This window comes from Poecile atricapillus, chromosome 1 (assembly GCF_030490865.1).
Source record: "Poecile atricapillus isolate bPoeAtr1 chromosome 1, bPoeAtr1.hap1, whole genome shotgun sequence".
In the NCBI taxonomy this organism is placed as follows: domain Eukaryota; kingdom Metazoa; phylum Chordata; class Aves; order Passeriformes; family Paridae; genus Poecile; species Poecile atricapillus.
Window position 1 is genome coordinate 140668292 of NC_081249.1, and position 21110 is coordinate 140689401.

The following is a 21110-nucleotide window of genomic DNA, read 5'->3' on the forward strand; positions in this document are numbered from 1 at the left end:
GGGGCAGGTTTGACCAGGGGTAGGGGCAGGGAGAGAGAAAAAGGGAAACAGATGTAAATCTTTTGACCAATTTTACCCAGTGCAGATGGGCAAGAGGAGGTTGGGGCAAGTTCTCTCAGCTTCTGTTCCCTCTCATAGATCCAGGTGGGAGGATGAGCCCTGAACACTTGGGTGCACGCACCTCAGCAAGACCCTCCTTCAACCTCTCAACACCTACATCAGGGTTGAACATCATGGAGCACTACATTCCCTGGTCCTAGCCACAGGAAAGGTCTCTGAGAGGTCCCATCTGCTGCTTGCACCATGCAGGTCCCCTGTCAGCAGTCCATCTGTGCTCCCCTGCTGAATAACACAGAGTAGGAAACCAGGAGTACACAGCAGCCACACGTGGTGCTCGGTGGGGTCTGTCTCCTGCTCCTGCATGCTCAGGCAGTGGTGGTGTGTCAGCAGAGCTGCTCCTGACTGGCACCCCCAGTCACCCCCACAGCCTGCTGCTGCCAGGACTTGCACTGCTTTTGGCAAGGAGCCCATGAACAGGGCTCAGTGCCATGGAAAAGGACAGTATGAGACACCTGTGGAAACAGCACCCCCTGTGTGTAGGGCAGAGGGAAATGAGAGGAGTGTGACAGCAGTCTGGGGGGCTGTTCCCACCTGGTTGCCCTCAATTAATAATTAATGAAACATGACATATGAGAGCAGTACGGCAGCACAGGAGGAAGGGGTTTAAACCATGGAACCAGTGAACTGGTTCCTTCCTAAGGCTTAGCAGCTACAGTAAAACCACCTTTGAGCTTTGTAACAGGGTATATGCATCCTCAGGTGCAGGCACTACGCATGTCCTGTCCTGCACACCTCCTGCCTCCTCGGACAGTGGTGTCCCCTTCATTTGCAAGAGTGATGCTACGCCAGCAGGATCCTGCTGGGGACCCATGCCTCTCCCTTATCTGATGCCACTGCTCTGCATGGTGGGCTGAACCCAGGACAGAAAAGGAGGGATCTGTGTGAGTGACTGGCCACCTGGCATATAGTGCACAGCCAAATGTCACACCTGGCCACATTTCTGGCTGGGATCTTTGGGCAAAAAACAAGGTAGCCCTACTGCAGGTTTTAACCTTGAGCCACTGTGTTCAGTTCCTAAGTGCGTGGAAAATGATACTGCGGTATTCTCTATCCATTCTCTCCTTACCAAGCCAAGAGCACACCAAGTGTCTCGTCTTTTTTTGAAATTTCACTTTTGTCTATTTTTAAAAGTTACCAGGCCAGGATCAGTCTTTCTGGGAAACAGCTCCACTATTTAGTGATGTCCCCACTGGGAGCTCTTCCCAGTCAATGTGATAGCCAGGGTCATTAATGCCAGCTTAGGCATCTTAGCCTGTGTCTTTGGCAATAGTCATCTCTGGTTGAAAAATCCTTTTGCTAATTCACTGTATATTTACAGTTTAGCCCTTCTGTGAACAGCTCTGTCACATCTTCAGAGCCAAAAGCCCATGAAATTGTGAGAAGATGTCCAGTGCACAAGTCCTTGCCCATCTCTCACTGTCACAGCTGAAGGGCTGCACTGAGATGATGGGGATGAAACCAGGAGGATGAAATGTAGCTGTCACCCTCAGGCATGAGAGCGAGGGTGGCCCAGGTTTAAGCCTGGGGGAGATGAGCGGTGAGAGGTATTTGAGAAGAAAATTGCCCAGGTGATACAGAGGGCTTGTAGGCAGACCTTGGATGAAGGCAATGGAGTTACCTGCCACTTTCACCCTACTGTGATTTCAGATTTATTGCTTTCTCTAATATTGTTCATTTAGACTTTTGAGGAGCTCCCTATAAAACTTATCAAAGCTTGATGTCTATCTCAGCTGTCTTTGCTTTGATCCTTGGGAACATTTTGCCAAAATTTATGCTCCCTGGGTTCCAGGACCAGTGTCTAGGGCAGTGGCTGACACACTGCCTCCTCTTTGAACCTGCTTTCTCCAACTGGCTGACTTCTCCCACTGCTCCTGGGGAATGCAGGTAGACAGACCCATCCAAAATGGGCTGGGACAGTGCCCTGCTCCACAGCCTTGGTAAATCATATGCTATGGACATGATATTTATAATTTTTACAAATGAAAATGAAACAGTTCCAGAAAGTCTGCAGCAATGGACTACCACCTATGAGACTCAGTAGAGACAGAGTAATAAATATAGTATTCCAAGAGGTTGGGGTGTTTTTTCCCTTTCTCTCTTTCTTTTATTATTGATGGTGTCAGGAAGCCCAGTACATTCTCTCCCACGGCTTTATGCTGCCTGCCTCCCTGACTCCTAAGCCCCCTTTTGCCTGTTTTGCCTCCTAAGCCCCTGTTTGCAGCAGCAAACACAAGACCTGAAGCCTTTCCTTGGGAACTCCTTTGCTGGTTTTTATCTGTTTCAGGAGCTCTGGAAGGGTCTGCACAAACACACACACACACACAGAGAAAACTCTGTGTCAGTTCTAATTTCGTTGAGAGCATAGCTCAAACTGCAGGACCCCAGATTTTCAGCAGTGGTAAGTTATCTCCATCACAAACCATCAGCTCCAGGGAGCAAGGACCGTCCCTGCTTCACACACAGTGGGTGTTCCCATGCCTGCTCTGCCAGCCCAGAGCCCTCGTCCTTCGTAGCTCAGCCATGCTGCCCTCGTGCTCCTGCACTGCAGCAGACATGGGCTTCTTCACCTCTAGTCCCTGGGAGCCCTGGTAGGGATGAACTGTTTCCATGTGAGGGGCAGAACCTCTGGGATGGAGGGCAGGATGACAACGTAGGGAGGACATGGTGTGCATCCACCCTCAGCTGAGCATCCCAAGAAGTAACTCTCATTCCCTAGAAACAGGCTCCCTGACCTCAAAACAGTCACGCTAACTGCTGAAGTGAAACAAATTGCATACATCTGCATATGGATATGCCCAGACTTCCTGTAACTGGAGATGGCCTCAAAGTTTCACTGCAAAGTTTGGGGTGTCTGTTTCTAATCAAACCTAGAGAGACCTTGAGTTACATATTGTGAAGGTCTCTGTGACAAGGAGTTAATGTGAGCACCACTGCAGCCTTACAAGTCCGACAGGACCACTTGGTGCTTCCTTCACTGCTTGCCAATTCATCCTTGCTCTCCTGGCAATAGAAGGAGGATATTTTCTGACTTCCCACAATTATACCCTGCTCTCCCAGTGGCGTGGCTGCCTGCTAGACCATCAGCACTCCCAAGACCGTCCCTGAGTCACCCTGTGTCTGTTGCCAAGGGGCAGGGATAGTCTGGGGTAACTGGGCATGTGGGCCCCAAGCATCTTGCAGCTCCTTTTGGGCAGGAGGGATGCCTGCATTCCAACTTCTTCTGCAGGGATATGCCTATCAGGTCTCATCACATCTGTCCTGGGAACCCTACAGAGGAGAAAGGGGTTGCAGGACACACAAGACCATGTTCACCTGTGATTGTGAGGTAAGGCCCTGAGACAGCCAGGAATTGCACTGCTCTGCTGACACACTCCTGGAGGGAACAGTCCTCTTTTTCATGCTGTCAGAATGTTTGGATTCACAACTTGTATCTCTTTAGTTCCTCAGGTGTGCTATTTTGAGAGGGTGACTAAGTAAACTCTTCACTATGTACAATCCATACAAACCATGGAATTTAATTTAGAGCAAAGTCAGCTTGGCGCATCCACAGGGATGGAGACTGGGACATTTCCAACACACAGCTTTGGACCCAACTTGAAATGGTAGGTCTGCTTTGCACAGCACATGCATGACAAGCCACAGCTTCTGCACCATAGGCTCCTTCACACAGATCCTGTGACAGCAGCCCCACAGCCCATTAGGCTGCAAGAGAGCTACATGGCCAGCACAGCCCAGGCACACAGCCAGCACAGGGCAGTTCCCCTGGGCTCCAGGCTAAAAAGCCTGCTGGGTCTTGGTACTGCTAATGTCCTGCTCTGGCAACATCTTGTCCAAGCTATTACAGTCCCAGTGAAGAGCTGATGCTATCCCAGTCCTGGGAGGCATCAAGAATAGCCTGGAACACCTATTGGCATGTGGCAGCTCACAGTCATTTTCTGTCTGTGGACAACCCGTGTCCAAAGAGTGTGGCACAGGTGGCATGGGGCTGCACCAGCCTGCCCCTCTGCTCCCACACTAAATGACATTGGGGCCTTCTACCCTCCTGTCCAAGTGTGGGCACAGCAGTGTTCCTCTCTGCACACCCCCAAATTCTATGGCCTCCAGTGCTGGCCACTTCAGGGTGCCTCTCCTTGCCTGCACAGGCATGGTCTGACTCTTCATAGCAATGGTGCCTTAAAAAAATGAATTTTAATGTCATTCTCTTAATATCATTCTCTCAACTCTTTCTTAAATACCAGTGCTAACATTTTGCCTAGAGAGGGTTCAGGCAGTGTATTTTACACTTCTTACCAAGACAGATTTGCACTACAGTACAGCCAGCACACTCGAAGACTTGCCCAACCGCAGGAACCTTATCCAACTCCTGTGACCTTGTCTTAACACATGCTGAAACCATTATACTTGTTTCTAAGCTGTCTGTTGCAGTCTTCTGCCTCCTATCTGTCATTAAAGTCTAGAAGTCAGCACAAAACTATTATTTAAAAGACATCCACAATTTGGGTTATATAGGAAAAAAGTGACTGAATTTTAGACATATAAAGACCTGAATATTTAGGTTTATTTCTGTTCAGGGAGTCAGTGCTCTTGCATGACTCTACATGTGACATTCTGCACATGTAGAAAAGATTTAACACTTTTTCAGTTGTATATGGCATCACTGATTTTATTAGCAATGATCAGATGCTTAATCATGCTTTCACTCTTGTGCCCAACTGAAGTGTAAAACTGGGCAACATTCATCTCTTAAATGCAGGTGGTATAATTCTACATAGGACACAAACCATTGGCTTCATTCTGGAAGCTGCAGTTACTGTTTGCTGCTGAGCAGAAACTGGTTGGAGCACCTCCATTTCAGCTCTGGATAAGGATGAAAACATTCCTCCCAGACAGGGACCTCTTTTGGTTGATTCTGCAGAACCTGAAGGAAGGCTGAATATGGTCTATGCTGTTACTCTGCTTGTGGTACAGCATTCACTGACCTCCCATTGTGCTCAGGAGACCACTGCATGACTGTTCTCATCTGCATGGACACCACCCATCTCTGCTGGCACTGCTGCTCTGCTGCCTGCAGCCTCCTGAGGCTCTACAGCAAAGGAGGGACACATTGCTTAGGGTGGAACTCACAGACTAAAAATAGCTGTGAAATACCTGATCACCTTGGGGGTCTAATTACAAACAGAGCGAAGTCTTACAGAAAAGGCTACTTGTAGAAGAATGAAAGGGGGAAAGGAGTGGTTCTCTGTACTGTGCTCCTCCTGACCACACATAGGGCTCCCTTTTCTGAGAAGAGACTTATTTTTCAGATCAGAGCATACAGAATGAACAATACTAAAGCCTGGAGCTGAAATGTCTAAAAACCTCCTCATGTTCCCGAAAAGCTGGAGTGAGTGTCAAAAGTCTGGAGACAATGTCAAAGGTCCCACACAGTAAGTCCATGGGTGGTTTTTTGGTGGCCCTGAAGCCAGTGTATAACTTGAGTCACTGGCTCTACCTCCACTGTGTGCTTGGGAGATGTTTCTGTGGGAGTCACGTTCCCCTCAGCCCTGGCTGCACTTAAGCCCTTTTGCTGCTGGCTGTCGAGTTCTCCTGGAGTAAATCACTGTACGAGTTTGGGGACAGACAGCTTGATAAACATTAACTCTAGTGCTGCTGAGAAGTTTACATCACAGCAAGTCTGGGGAATATGCACTATTTACTTGGGAAAATTGCTGTTCCTCTCACTTTCATTCTGAGCTAGCGCTTTTTCCCCCACACAAACATCTGTTTTTGAGGGCATGTGTTGCTTTATTGCCTGATTAGCTGGATTCACACACCCTGTGGCTACTTGGGGAGACCTCAGAGTTGTCTGTACAAATGCAACATGTGCTGCTTGCTCCTCTTTCTTGTTTTTTAAAGGACACTAACAAAACTGGCTTTTACATAAACAAATCAATTCTGAAAACTCTGCATAGAAGCTGTGGCTAGAGAAAAAGGCACAGCTCATTCCCCAAGCCCTTTTTCATGTGGCACATTCATCTGAAAAGAAGGAAAGTGCTGAGTAGCAAATTTTGTAGGCTCAAATATGCTTCTAGCAACCTGCTGCAATTACAGTTGACTTTCTGGATCCCAGAACATGATATAAGGAAAGAGCAAGAAAAGGTACTGCCACTGCCTCCATGGAGAGAAAATGAAATTGCTCCATTGCATACCATGGCTTTCCCACAACTGAATGTGAAGGGAGATTATGGCTTATGCCAATATTCTGGAGTTGGACATCTCAGCTCTCTCTGATGAGCCCATTAATTTCCCAGTGACACGGTTTTGTCCTCTCTGAAACCCGAAAGTCTTCAGTGCTGCAGGGGGTGACACAGTGCCATGGGAATATGCCAGGATCAGCCACAAGATGACTTTTTAAGTGACAGCAGATAGAAGTGACAGCCACCTCGGTGGCATCAGAGCCTCATTAGATCCCACACAGGTGTCCCCAGGCACAGGGCTGGGGGTGATCAACTACAGGTTTGGAGCATGCCAGGCTATGTGCAAAGTTTGAAAGTACAGCAGACAAGATGGGTCAGCTAGTACATTTTAAAATGTTGCATTTCCTACTGTAGGCATGTCACAAACAGCTTGGAAAAAGTGACGGATTTCTGCTCCATGCTGCTTGTGTCTCTGCCTAAAGCAGAGCATGAGATCCAAAAGACATCTAGAACCTCTGAACTGATATATCCCCAGTGAGTACCAGCCAAGGAAGATGAACAAGGCAGGCAAGGATGGGAAAGGGGGTTTGAAAGGGCTTTCAGTTTCCCCTTAGCCCTGGTTTTGATACCTTTTGGATAAGTAGTCTCCTCCTTCCCAAGCAGTCCTTCATGCCTTGCCATGACAGTGATTGCCTGAGGGTCTTGGTTTTCCCTAAGCTCCTCAGAACCAGATCTAAGCACCTAACTGCTCTGAAGACTTGGCTCAGTGCTGAGTAGACGAAATATGTGATTTCATTAAGAAAAAAGATAAGCATCACTAATATTGGACAAAGTGTTGAATGGTGTTGTCTCAGTCATAGACTCATACCTGCACACAGGCTAGTTACTGTTTATTGGGATTTCAGGCCAGAAGAGTCCACAAATCCTTGGGCAAGTGAAAGACAGGACAGACAGGTCCTCAGTGCTGTTTGCTGAAGACTTATGTTCTCCACAGACAGGCACTATAGGGTTTTGCACACTTTGATGCTCTGTCCCAATGTGGGAACTCTGTTCTGCTCCTGTCTGAGCTGAGTTCATCTACTGGGACATCCTTACTGGTTGTCAGCATCTGGAGCAATGTCTGCCCAATCCACCTAGTCTACCTTACTTTGGGATCATTCAGTTATCCTTCTGTTGTGTTGTTTTGTTACCTCTGTCTCTCTTTTCCTTGCCTCCTTTGGGCTCTGTTCTCTGTGGATATATCTTTTCTCTAGTCTCTCAGCCTTCTCTGGGCTCAATTCTCTGTGAATACAGCTTTCTATAGTCTCCCAGCCTCCTCTGGGCTGAATTTTCTGTAGATACAGTTTTTCTATAGTTCCCCAGCCTTCTCTGGGCTGAATTTTTCTGGGATCCTCCCTCGTGGGGAGTTCCACTTATCTCAGTTCTCATTATTTGAAGTAAACTCTCGAGCTCGTTAGAATCTTGTTTCTCGTGTTTATTGTAGGATCCTTACAAAACTTAACAGGTCTCTCCAGGCTGGTTACAAGGTTAATCTTTGCAATTTGGCACATTTCTTTCTTCTGATGGTACAAACAAGGCCTTGTGGCACACTTCATGTCTGATACACAAAATGGCCCCGAGCTACGCAGTTCTTTAATCTTTATACCTATTTTTATCCAATTAACAATAGACACGTATATTATTTTTCTTAATGACCCAATGACCCATCACCTTTGTGATGCACTGCGACATTTTTTATCCAATCACTAACTACTACCCAAAAACCTTCAGGAGAAGAACATGAAGAAGAAAGAAGAAAGACAAGGGACAACACCCTAAATCCTCCATCTTGTCTCTTGTTCTCTAAACTACTTTTTCACCCAGTGATTTAAGAAACTTTCTAATCTACACACTTACCTTTCTTATCTAACTTTAGCATTTGTTTTCATGTATCACTATGAAAACATGCTCATGAATTTCATATTATATGAAATTCAGTGTTTTCTTGAATCCTAGAACTAAATATTAAAAACAAGGGCACCCAGTCTGTATTTCAGACTCCAACATGTTTTTAGAAAAATCTAGATCCAGCAAGGTTGCTCCTCCTCTGCTTGGATGCTATCTCCAGCCGAGTTAGGGACAGTAGCATCTAAGGCAGCCAGGATTCAACCCCCCTCCCTGTGCTGGGGCCCTGTGAAATCAGGCCCTGCACCTGAAGCAGGGAAATGTGAGTGCTGTGGAGCTCTGGGCTGGCAGCAGGCAGTGCCACTCAGCGCCTGCAGTAGCACCAAGTGCTGTTCAGATGTGGGTGACAGATGAGGTTGATGCAGGGCTTAGGGCTAATCTCTCACTCTGAAAGGAGGGGCATGAGAGTTCCAATCAGGTACAGATTTATGTATTCATCTTAACCTCACCCATATTGTTTGGTCCCTGCAAGGATCTGAAAAGATCCCTCACCTGAGCACTGCAAGAGAAAAGGGGGCTCTTCTCTGAAAGCTGTAATTTTCTCCACACAACCAGTTAGTGCCTCTCTCTTTCCCACAACATGCCCTGGACATTTCCTCTACAATTTCCACCCCAGACTGTGTGCTGGGTGAGCAGGACCTCTGCTCTGTCAGGGTGAGAGGGAGGTATGAGGCAGTCATGCAGCCTTCTGCATCTCAATGTGTGTGTTGCCTTCCATGCCAACCACGCACCAAGTGAGGCACCATCAGCCACCACCTGTGGCAGAAAACATAAATCAGACATCTAGTTAAGAAGGGAGTGGGGGATCCTACTTCTGCTGGTGAGGAAGGCTGGTGAGACAAAGCTGCCTGGAGGGAGTTGATCCTTGCTCTGATGTCTGTCTGAGGCACAGTTTAATTCTCTGCTACCAGCTTGCAGAGTGATTCACCCCATCCTGTGGGTCGGTGCCTGCCTGGACGCTGTTCACGTCATTGGGTCGATTGGTCTGTCTCCCTCTCTCTGCATTCTTCTCTGTCTGCTTTGCAAAAGCAACCTCTCTGCAGCAGAGACAGCCATGCATCGCTGAAGTTTAGCTGCCTCCCAGAGGTGACTTCTAGTTGCCTGTTTTGTGCTGCTGGTAGCAGGGCTGGACCTACAATGTGAAATTGCAGGCTGAGAAGAGGGGCAGGAGGAGGGAGGCTAGGGCCATTTTATAATGGGCTGGGCAAGAGCTCAGCTGCATCTGCATTATGAAGTCCTGGTTCAAATTAATGACAGAAGAACTTCAATGGCTTGTGGGCCCCGGCCAGGGCGGTGTCCGAGCAGGCTCTGCCCAGCTGTCCAGCCCAGCCTGCTGCCCTAGTCCAGCAAGGCACTGCAGCATATGTGTGTCCCTGGACTACCCTTTCTCTGAAGTGCAGCGTTTTGTACTTCAGATGGGCTGTCAGGCAAGCCCAAACAAATCTTCCCAACACCACTCCCATGGTGCTCCTTGTGCTTCTCAGTTTGGGCCCCGAGGTGCCCCCACAGAGAAGACCTGGGGACTCCTGGGTCTGGATGAGATGCTGTGGCAACCCCATTGGAGTACAAGTACAGCACATCTCAGGGGCAGTTGGGTGCTACCAGCTACACTTGGAAATTGGAAAGGAAGAGTAATAGAAAGCTGGAGAAAAAGCAGAAAACAACCAAAGTTGGCTGAACCTCACAGAACCACAGAAAGGGTTGAGTTTAAACATTGAGACAAAGTTTGGGCAAGATTTCTTAGCAAAGTAGTTCTGTTGTTCTTCAGTTTTATACAGCTGATTAGTAAAGAAAGGCCCAGACGAGGGAAGAAAAACATTCAGCCTTCCCCAAACCTGCCTGTTCTTGGAAGAACATCTATAATTTATTTCCATTCCAACTGCACATTGCAAAACTCAAGGCCGGTCGGGTCTGGGAAAATTCCTACAAGCACTAGGCTTTTAGAAGCATTCCAGAAAGAAATTAGGTTTCTGGCTACCAAACCCACTAATTCACAGTCACTGGGCCTGGGCAACAGATTGGCATCAGCTTTTACTGGCAGAGAGTAATAGGGCAACAAAATCCCAAACTGAAGCAAGAAGCAGCACAACCAAACTGGGAACTTTCCAGCCAAGAGGCAAGACGCAGTAACCAACAGCAAACCTGAGAGCAGCAGGTTGTTTCCCCTGACCTTTACACCCTCATCAGAAGGTGAGGGCAGTGCTGCAGCCCCACAGGGGTTTCCTGCAGAGGAGATGCTGATGCCAATAGGGGTGGGAAAGCCCAGACTCCTGATGGGGTCTGAAGGTGGCATCAGCAATGGCCAGAGACTCTCATCCCCGGTCTCCATGAGCCCACATGCAGTGCAGGGGGTACACAGTGACCTCAAGGTCTCTCTGAGCTTGAGAGTTGTTTTGAGGTATTGAGGAGACGTGGCTGCACTGCATGGCCTGGCCATGAACCACAGAGTGTCTACACTATAACTGTGGAGAAAGGGCAAAGACAGAAAAATCCATCTAAGACTGGTTTGCTTGGAAACTCCAGCTGACCCTGACACAGTCTAAACAAATATTTTTTTAAATTACTCAGAATGCCCCAGTCTTCTTATATGTATCCCCAAAGACTGTCATAAAATGTCTACAGAAAGGACTCCGTGAACCTCTGCTGCCCTGCTCTAGAGGCACATATTTCAGCTCCAGTCAAACTGAAGTTTAATAAACCCTTGGCCTCCCTAGGTTCCCTCCAGCCTCTGCAGCAAACAGCTCTCCCCTGCCTCAGTCTGGCTCAGGGTCTGTGTCCACCATTGGTGTTTGCCGTGAGCTGCCAACACTGCTGCAGTCTCTGATGGGAGACCACGATTAGTTGTGAGTGCTGCACTCTTGCACTTCACTTTTTTTTCTTCTGGGGCTGTGAGGAGTAGGGAAAGAGTGTTCGAAACTCTCCCTCTTTTGTCATCAGCTCTGAAACATATATACCAACTTAGGACTCCTCTGGAGCTTTAGCTCCACATTCTTCATATCCCAGAAGAGAGAAGTTATATGTTGACTGTGGGAGCCAGGAAAATCTAAGTCTTTTGAATGATACCAATAGCTGATGCAAGCGACTGTGCTTGGTGAAAAACTGGGAAACCCTGCTTGCATCATGGTTTAAGTGCAATGCTTTCCTCATCCAAAAAAAACCTTATGTGTTGTTCAATAAAGCAACTTTTAATGAAGCTTTGCCAGTTCATCAAGGAGTAAAAATGATACATGACTTGACCAGTTACTCTCACGAGACACTTGTGCAAGAGCCCAAACACATGGTTCCCAGAGGAAAGGGATGAAAATGATTTACAGAGGCTGTGAGGCAAAGGTTTACTGATAATGAGGCACTAAGAGGAAATGGGATGAAGGTGCCTAAGATTCCTCTAGTAAATGAACAACAAATAGCATTCACAATCAGCGACTTACATTTTTAATTTTGAGCTGAGAATAGCAACATTCATAGATTCACAGATTATTATAAGTTAGAAGGGACCCACAAGGATCATTGAGTCCAAGTCTGAAGTGAATGGCCCATATGAGGATTGAATCCAAGACTCAGGTCAAATGACAGTTATTAAGGAAAAAAATCCATTAGGTAGTACTGAACAAGGAAAACATCCACAAAAGTGTGCTCTTACTTGTGGAAGGAGAGTCATGAATTGCTCAAAGGGTAAACTGTGCTTGTCAAGTAATTCAGAGAGTTATGCACTCTGAGGTCAGAGAAAGGGATTTCATTTCACTTGAGAACTACTTCACCTTGCAACACATATAATTGTCACCGGGGGGGAAAAAATTAAATTAAAAAACAAAAAACCAAAACAACCCCAAAAAAGCCAACCCAGAAGTAGGGTTGCATGAGCCAAGAGCACATGACCTTTACTTTCTACTCCACCTCTGCATTTCAGTTCTTTTCCCAGACTGTGCCTGGTGAGCCACATTCTCGCAGTGTCTGCCCATCTCACGCATGCTCTCCAGCTGCCTGACCCTGATGGCCAAAGTTACCAGAGTCTGGCCACCCTCTGTACTTGGTGGTGACCAAGCCAGGCCAAGACCTGGATCTCTGACCATCACCTGCACCACTAAATTAATTTATAAAGCCACTTTGGGACCAAATTTTTCTAGGGAGAGGTTGTTGCCCCTGGTGCCGTTGTGGCTGCAGATGGTTACATTGTGTGGAGCCTCTGCCAGCTGGAATGGTCCCTGGCTGCATGGCACCACAGTTAAACACAATGCCAGGACCAAACACGTCTACTGGACCCAAGAGGATAAGCAGTGAGAGCACTGTCTGAAGGGCTTCTGCACCATTCTTCTTACTTTTTTTCCTAAATTCTTCTTGCTTTCTGGGTCTTCAGATCACAGACACTGGAACTCTCTCTGCGGTGAACACTCCTCCGTTTTCTCATCATCATCACCCAGTGTTTGAAGGTGGTCATTTTTTACTGCATTTATTCAGCAGTGTCCTCTGGGACCCACTGAGCTGTGCCAGAGGGTCGTGCAGAGATGCCCGAGTCACAAAGAGCCCGGGGAGGTGAGGCACTGCTATTTCTCATGTTGTGTGGATGGCAAAGTGAGACACAGCCACCAGGCACACAACACACACTCTGTCTAAGCCTCAGTTTTAAAAAGTACTTAGCACTGTCTAATATTTTTGCAGCCTGGAGGTGAAGGTCCTGTGCCACTCAGGTGTCCTGAATCATGCGATACCTTTGTATCTTGGCCAAGTAGATCTAAGCCCCCATTCAATCCAATATACTCCTCAGTCTTCAGAACAAGTTTCTGCCACATCAAAATTCCTTATCCTTATCCCAGCCTTTGCTTCCTTTCTTTGTCTGGGTCCAAGCAAGGCTGGACCAACTACTGGGGTAAATGGCCACTGCAATGAGAGTAAGTTCACGCATGTCTGAAAACACTCCTAGAACATGAGAAATCTGCAGTGTCTTTAGGTGTGAAAATTAAAGTGTCACTGCTGAGGCAGTTCAAACCACAACTCCTTATGATTAGTTGTTGGATAATCTTTCAGAGGAAAGGCAGAGAGCACATTTCCTACCCAAAGCCCAGCTCCACTGTAAATCTGGTGATCTTGCTCTAGAGCACAGTGCAGCAGAACTTATGAAAAAAGTCATCATCAGATTTTTTTCCTCATATGGAGAAAACAAAAATGTGCTTAGTTTTAGTTACATTCTTAGAAATGGCTTAATTGATTCGGAAGAACTTTAAAAAAAAAAAAAAGTATTATAAAAAAACCCCAGAGGCACGCAACTGCTGTGGGAGCTTTTAGGCAAGACTGTTAAGTTTTGATTAAGTTAGAAGAAACTGGACGCAGGATTGTGGTATGAAGTGTCAGGCAGTAGACACAAACAACAGAGACTCTGGTAACACATTTTCCTAACAGAAAACAAAAATATCATGACTCTTGGAAGGAGAGCAGCTCCTGGAGCACCATTAGTTCTCAACCAAACTGGATGATTATGTGAAATATAATGACCATGAAAATCAGCCTAAATTAAAAAGCGGAGTTCATGCCCACTTTTGTGTTTGCTTCCAGTTAACATTCCAGGACGGGATTACATTGACATGAGTGACTACAAATGTGAAGTAAACATTAACAAACATTTACAGAAATCATCTTTATGAACTTGTGAAAAGGAATTATTTGTCCCAGAAACCTGCTCCTGCCAGAGGTGCTCATCTGATCAGGGAACAAGGACTCATCATTTGTGTCTGCCTCCCACTCACCACCACAGATGCCCTTTCAGCTGCCTGCTCCTTGCATCCTTAACACACACACAATCTGCTGACCAGAGATTACTCACAAACATCATCCCAACAACAATTTTGTGTCCCAGACAGACCACAAAAACTCGTACCTTGCTCACAATTTGCAAATAAAACACACGGGGCATTCATCCCTCCTGCTCCCTGTCTCCAAAAATACTTCCTTAGGAGAGCCCTTATTTTGGGAGATACCTGATCTCTGTAAGGGTGGCTGTGTGCTGACATGGACCACAACTCAGGAAGTCTCTGCCTAGAGACATCATGATGCCAGTGCCACAAGCAGAGTTTCACTGCTTAAAAGCTGCCTTTTCTAGGAAGCTGGGAAGCAACAGGAGGCCTCAAAAGCGGGTGGAAAGAGTCACTGCAGGCAGGACAGCCTAGAGAGGAGAATAAAATACACAGTCAGAAAACATGGGCTGGAATCAATACACCTGGAAAGCACTGGTTGGAAAGGTACGTGCTGTTTCAGTTTCCTAGATGACAGCATGCAAGGCTCCTTTTCACCAGCTGTCTTCCTGTTCTCTTAAGAAACAAGCCTGTCTGCAAGGGTCTGGAAAGGCTGAAATTTAGGAAGGACAGATAAACACTTCAGTTTCCCATGTCTGAGGGCTCCTGGAATTAGTGGGCCCACTAGGCACTGGCTGGCCTCTGTTTCCCCAAAGCATTTACAGCTCGTGGGCTCAGAGTGCTTGCAGGGAAAGATGCTGGGGGCTGTAGTGGGTTGTTTTCTCCTTCCTTCTCATCTCAGACTAGGCTTCCCACACACTGCATTCTCAGATTTACTATCTCACAGTACATTTGGGTCACAGTTTTTTGGATTTCATGAGAGGCAAATGAAAATGCTTGTGTGGGAATGTGAAATTTCTTCTGCAATTCACTTGGTTTATTGGACTCTCAGGAGAAAATATACAGTTGGATGTAAATAATGGGACTCCAAGCTCCCAAACCTCTTCAGTGAACACAGTTATGAGTATGTAGTTTCCAAGAAGCCAGGGTTTTAGAGCCAAGGTTTTAGTGCTAGAGGAAAGTCTCCATCCCAAAGAAGGGATTCTGCTGGTAAGGAGAGATTTGCCTGGAATCAGGGACCCTCTGAGTATTTGCTGCTTGTGTTCTCTGTTTTCCAAAGCAAAGATGCATCTTCCTGGACTGGCTTAAACCACATTGTTCTTCCCACTGACACCTCCTACAGCTTATGAAGCTGAGGCTTATGAACTGCTATACAGTACAGTTTGCTTTAAACTGTAGTACACTGTGGACTACATAACATGAGTTTGTAACTTTGTCAAGAACATGATCTGACAAAGAGAAAATAAAAGGTTACTTTGTCCCCTGTCAGCTGATGGGCTGTGGTGTTTGTATGCTACAGTGGGAAGCTTCATAGATTATTACCAGGCAGGGAGAGTCTGGAAGCCAGTGTGCCATCTTTTTGTTTAATGGTTTTTGCCCCAGGAGAAAGCTGGGCCAGGAGAGCTGAAGGCTGAGGAGCAGAACTGCCTGCCTGGAAAAGGGATGGTCTGACATCACTTTGGGGAGGACACAACAGGGTGAGGAGCAGGTCACCTCAGCCATGGTGCTACACCACTATCATGCCATGCTGCCGGGTCCCCTGCTTTCCCCTGCTGCCTGGGCCAGGCATGCTCTGGGATGTGCTTTGGACACTCTTCAGTGCCCATGCTCACACCACTGGGTTAATACTTCTGGCACAGGACTGAACAAAAAGGAACTGCTTTCCTCACCATTGTCAGGCATCCCTGCAAAAACATGCCCTGCTCAGCCCCCTTCCAGAAGGACCCAGACCCATGGACCTACCTCGTGTCAGGCATACAGGGAGGAAGTGCCAGAGCAACCAGTGTAGCTATTTACACACTCATATCACATTTCCTCTTGGGACATTTTCACAGAGCTTGGGTTGACTGTGCTCCCACTGGGATGCCACCACAGGCTTTCAGCTGCTGCTCACTTTTCTTTAGAAATTCTCCTGAGGAGGAGTTCTCAGCAAAGTTCTTAGCTTTAATGAAATCTGTGGGCTAAATGAGGCCATTCCCTGGTTTTCCCCAGTGGGGAACTAATTTCTACCAGACTGACACCCTTAGTTCTTGGCTTTCAGAATCCACTCAGTTATCCTCATAATTTCTCCTTGGCCAGGACCCACTGGTCTCTTACATGTTAATGCATGTGTGCGGTCAGTGCTACTGACCATGGCTTATCTGCTGCAGGCTCCTAATATCTCCATCTCTGTGGGATATGCAATCAGCCAGGTTTCCACGCAAAAGCCTACATCAGACAACATTCACATTGCCTGGGGCAAGCAGTACTTGCATCAGATTTTCTCTAGAAAAACCTAGCCAGTTCCACTTGATTTTTGCAGAGTTCAGATAGGCTGGACTTATATAGTCCAGATTTACAAATTTCTTGCAATTTCTTTGTGTTTCCTGGCTAATGGCTGAAAAAGAGAACTGGGTCATACAGTGCTTTCCCTTTACAGTGAATGTCATTAAAACCCAACAGAACAGACAAAGGGCTGGATCAGTCCTGGTCATTTTGTCACTCTCTTGTGAAGGGTCTGGAGGATGATTTGGTTGCACACTCATGGGGTTTTGGTGCTGTGTAGAACATGCTAAGATCTCTCAGAGTGGGGCAGGTACCCAAGCCTTGAGGAGCAGCACAGGGGGAGCAGGGAGTGTAAACAGAGGCATCTCTGGCCAGGTGGCATGCAGTTGGCTCAATGCCTTCTCTCAGCACCAGCCAAGCTTCTCCTCCCTAGCATCTTCAGGATGCTGGAAACCTCCCATTTCCTTTACTAGCATCTGACAAACCTGTTGAAATACTTCGGCATCAAAGCCTCTGCCTTGTTGCATGCTCCTTGTGTCTTGGTCCCCAAATATGGTGAAAAACTCAGCCCTTAGAAGCTTGGTTAATATCACAGCCCCTTGGTTCCTTTTTGGGTAAACTTCAGGTCATTTTCTAAAGAAATCCATAGCTACCAGCAAATATTGTCTGGCAGATTCTGTCTCAGGCAAAAGCCCAACAGCATCAACGAATCACAATAATGTCCTAGGAGACACTGCTCAGTAGGATTTCTCCCCATATCTGGGGACCCACTTTAGAAATACAACACATGCAAGAAAAGCATCACACCTCCCTGTAGTAATTTTCCATCATCTGTCTGCATTTTCCTCCAAACCAGTTCTCTCATGGCTTGACTGAAGACTTTACAGCTTCAAGACATCATAGCAAAACATCAGAACCTCTTTTTTGAGTGTTTTGGTGATAATGAGTTCTTGTCACAAGTTGTTTTATTTTCCCATCTCCTATGCAACATTTCATCTTTAAATTCCAAGCTTTCCCACCATGACCAGAGGGCTTTTGCCTTGCTAGTCTGAAAAGAGTCAAAAAGCAGACAAGGTTGCCAAATAAGGGTTTGGTTTTTTTAATCACACCTTGTCTGACATCAGAAGCCTTTTTGAGGAACATTCCCCTCTCAGTTCCATGAACTCTGCTCTTGCAAACTTGCATCTATGGGTGAAATAGGAGAGTTTTCATTCCTGCACACTGTGGAAGAAGGAGATAAAAAAGGATGCAATCTCCATTTTTTCTTGCTGCCCTGCTGAGGGAGGTATCTGCACAAAAAAAAAAAAAATGCCTTTGAACAAGGCACTGGCAGAACTAGTCTTTGGTGACTGTGCTCTTGTGTCAGTGCTGTTCCGACCCCACAGGCACCCCCAGCTGTGTTCAATGGAAACTGCTTCAGTCCTGAAAATGCCTGGCTGCTCTCCTTTCACCATCAGGGTAGCTTTCTCTTCTCACAAGAGGCATGTGGAGCTTTTGTCATCCTGGCAAGTCTGCAGCTGAGCCTCCAGGAGCAGGATCAGTGCCCTGCAAGGCCAGATAGGCTGACAGTCTCATGCTGCCTTCCCTGATATTGGGGAGGCACTGCCCCTTTGCTCCTTTGAGTTTGCCCAGGATGCATTGTTATGCCTCTCTTCAGCAGTTCACCTTACTCTGGGTTCAATTTAGCTTGGCAGCCTGGAGCTCATGACAGCTTGTTTACAAAACATCACCGGTTCCTATTAAAGGGCTCACCCCACAGCAGGACATCCCAGCTGTGCCACAGGGGCTGGGTGGCTGCCTATACTGTCTTGGTCTCTTGAGGGAGGGGATGGGAGACCCATGCTACACTATTTCAGTGTGTGGACTTGTGCTAACGTGAAAGCCATTTTCACCTCCAGATACCCACTGTGGTAACCAAAATGAACCCAGTAAGGCACATCCCAGATATTATCTAGTAATGGTAGGACACAAACACCCTCTGGTTAATGTATCGCACAGCAAAGCTCTTCCTGGCCTTCTTTTCTAACCAGGACAGCTGATGAGGTCCAAAAACTGTGTAGAAGCTCAAAGAGACAGCTCAGGTCCTGCCCACAGAGGCAGGTGCCACAAACAGATTGCCCAAACCTCTTTTTTTCACATGAGCTGTGTTTTTGAAGGAAAGCATTGCAGGCTGAAAGCCCTGATGCTTACTGACCAGGTCCCAACCACAGTGATGTGTATGCTCAGTGTTAGCTCATCTCCCACCTTGGCTATGCTGAGCAATTTCCTGGATCCCAGCAGTCCAGTCTGCTGCATGCATTTTTTGCCAGCAAGGGCACTTTCCTCAGCCCCTGCCTTCCCTCAGACACATGCGAAGGTGAGGGCTACATGCTGGACTGTCCCATCATCTCCCTCTCTGGTTTCCATGACCAGCTGCCATAGGGTTTCTCCTCGTCTTTGGGGACCCACTTTAGAAATACAACACATGATGCAAGAAAAGCATCACACCTCCTTGTAGTAATTTTTCATCCTCTGTCTACATTTTCCTCTAAACCGGTTTTCTTATGGCATGACTAAAGACTTTACAACTTCAAGACATCATAGCAAAACATCAGAACCTCTTTTTTGAGTCTTTTGGTGACAATGAGCTCTCAAGAGTGCTTGCCATACGTTGTTTTATTTTCCCATCTCCTATACAAAATTCTAGCTTTAAATTCCACACTTGAATCAGCACCTGTGATGCCTGTAAATCACACAGGTTATAAACCCCTCTCCTGCTACTTGGCTATTCCCATTGCCCACCCTCTGAGGTGGACTGCTGACAAATGGAGAAAAAGGTTGTTCAACCAAGAACTCCAATTTTTACCACATAGGCCAAGGAAAAAGGGGTTTCCAGGACAACCACACACAAAACCAAACTAAAGGCCACAAGGGAACAGAACAGCAGGGTTCTCTGGATACCAGCTTAATATCTAAACCTAGGCACAAATAAGCTTTATTATAGCTTCAACTCTAACTTAAAACCAACATCACCAAACTTTGCATGTGCAGCTACAAGTCCCTCTGTTTCCTGAGCTGACTTTGGGCCTTTCAGTAGATTTTTATGAGGCTCTGTCCTGACCTGACCAAATATTTATAACAACCCTCTCTGTGGATACTTCCCCTCCCCAACAGAGCCGCAGTTAAGTGAGTCGCTGCACTCATGTTTGATGTTGCAGCCAATACCCCATTGCTTTCTATCCTTCTAAGTCTCTTTTTCTAATAGCTTGAAGTGGTATAAACTGCATGGAAATACTCATTTCTCTAGCACAAGACCTCATACCTATATAAAGCAACCAGCTTCTCCCTCTTCCAGTAGCTGCTTTCCAACTTCTGTTCAAGAGCTGAAATGCAATATTTAAGCTCTGCCATAAATCCCACAGCCTCGTGGAGTGTTTCTGGCCTTCTGCACAATCTGTCTAACTGTCTAGCAATTGGTCCATCGGCTATTTGTCTTGGAAGTCCTCACTGGAGATGTGAGAAACACAAAATGTCTGCAGGTCCTCTGCCAATTTAGGTAGGTTCTTCTTCCTCTTGCCTTCTAGCATTTGGCTGTGTCCTGTCTAGCTCAGAGTGATATCTGGCTCCAATCTGCTTACGAAGGTACAGACCAAATCTTGATAAGCCAGGTTATGTCTATAGCACAGTGTTTCTCAGCTCTCAGCTATGGGTCCTTGCCACAGCTGTGCTCCTGACTCTACTCCAGGCAGAGGTCTGGGCATGCACCATCCCCAGGGTGGCTGTGAAAGAACCGCGCGGTGCTCCAGAAGGTCTCGCTGCCTCATGAACCATAGACCAGCACTGTGGTCCAGGCTGTAGTGCATATCCTGCCCCACATTTGGCCTCAGGCTCTCCTCTGGGAGCAAGCTCTGCAGAACAAGGCTCTGCCCAGTTCCTCTTTCCAGCTGGCTGCACAGTGGGAACGGACATGCATCAGCCTCCCATGCAGTATTTCTTGAGTGGCTTCTCTGGGGCAGGAAAAGCTTGATGTTGTGGGCTTGTGCACACACACTGGAAAGGACCAGTCTCATAGATGACACATCCCCACCTGGCAGACCCAACAGCCTGAGACCAGCTCCATGCCCAGCAGGCTGGTACCCCTGTGAGCCTGTGGTGTAATTTTTTAAATGCTTTTCTATTCTTTTGAAAACCTTGCTGTGGCTCAGGTCTCGTATTAAGTTTTGGGCTGAGCAATATATTCCTGTTTCCCCTGTTTTGTAAAACTTCTGGCCTGTGTCACACACGTTCCTCAACACCTTGTAGAGTTATGGTCTTGCAGATGGGCCTTCAGGTCTCTCTGAACACTGTACCAGAACAGAGTCATTCTCTGATTGTTTTCAACCCTTTCTGGGAAAATTCTCAATATTGCACTCTTTCCCTGGGCATACTGTAAAACTTTGGTTTGTTTTGATTTAATTCTGGTGTGAATTTATTTCACTTCCCACTGCTCCTGAATAGGTTACGTACCTGCAAGTGCTTTTGTTATCTGATCTCTCTTGCATCAAAAGAATGAATAGTTCCCCATTTCCCTTTTTGGAAACAGCATCCTACCCTAAAAACCAATGTTACGGCTCCCAAGTGAAGAAGTCAGTCAATATCCAAAGCCCCAGGGGTACTGCTTCCACTACAGGGAGGAACTGATGTGACACAAGATATTTCTTTTAGGCAGCAGTGCTTGCACCTAGAGCCCACATGGGGAACAGCGGCAATCAGATAGGAGTTATACTGAGACCTTACAAATTTA

At 46.8% G+C, this 21110-nt stretch overlaps 1 protein-coding gene across 2 annotated transcripts in view; it reads right to left on the reverse strand.

Annotated features, from left to right (window-relative positions):
* Positions 1–21110, reverse strand: part of ALX4 (ALX homeobox 4) — a 39552-nt gene that overhangs the window by 10305 nt on the left and 8137 nt on the right. The gene's annotated exons all lie outside the window — the stretch shown is intronic.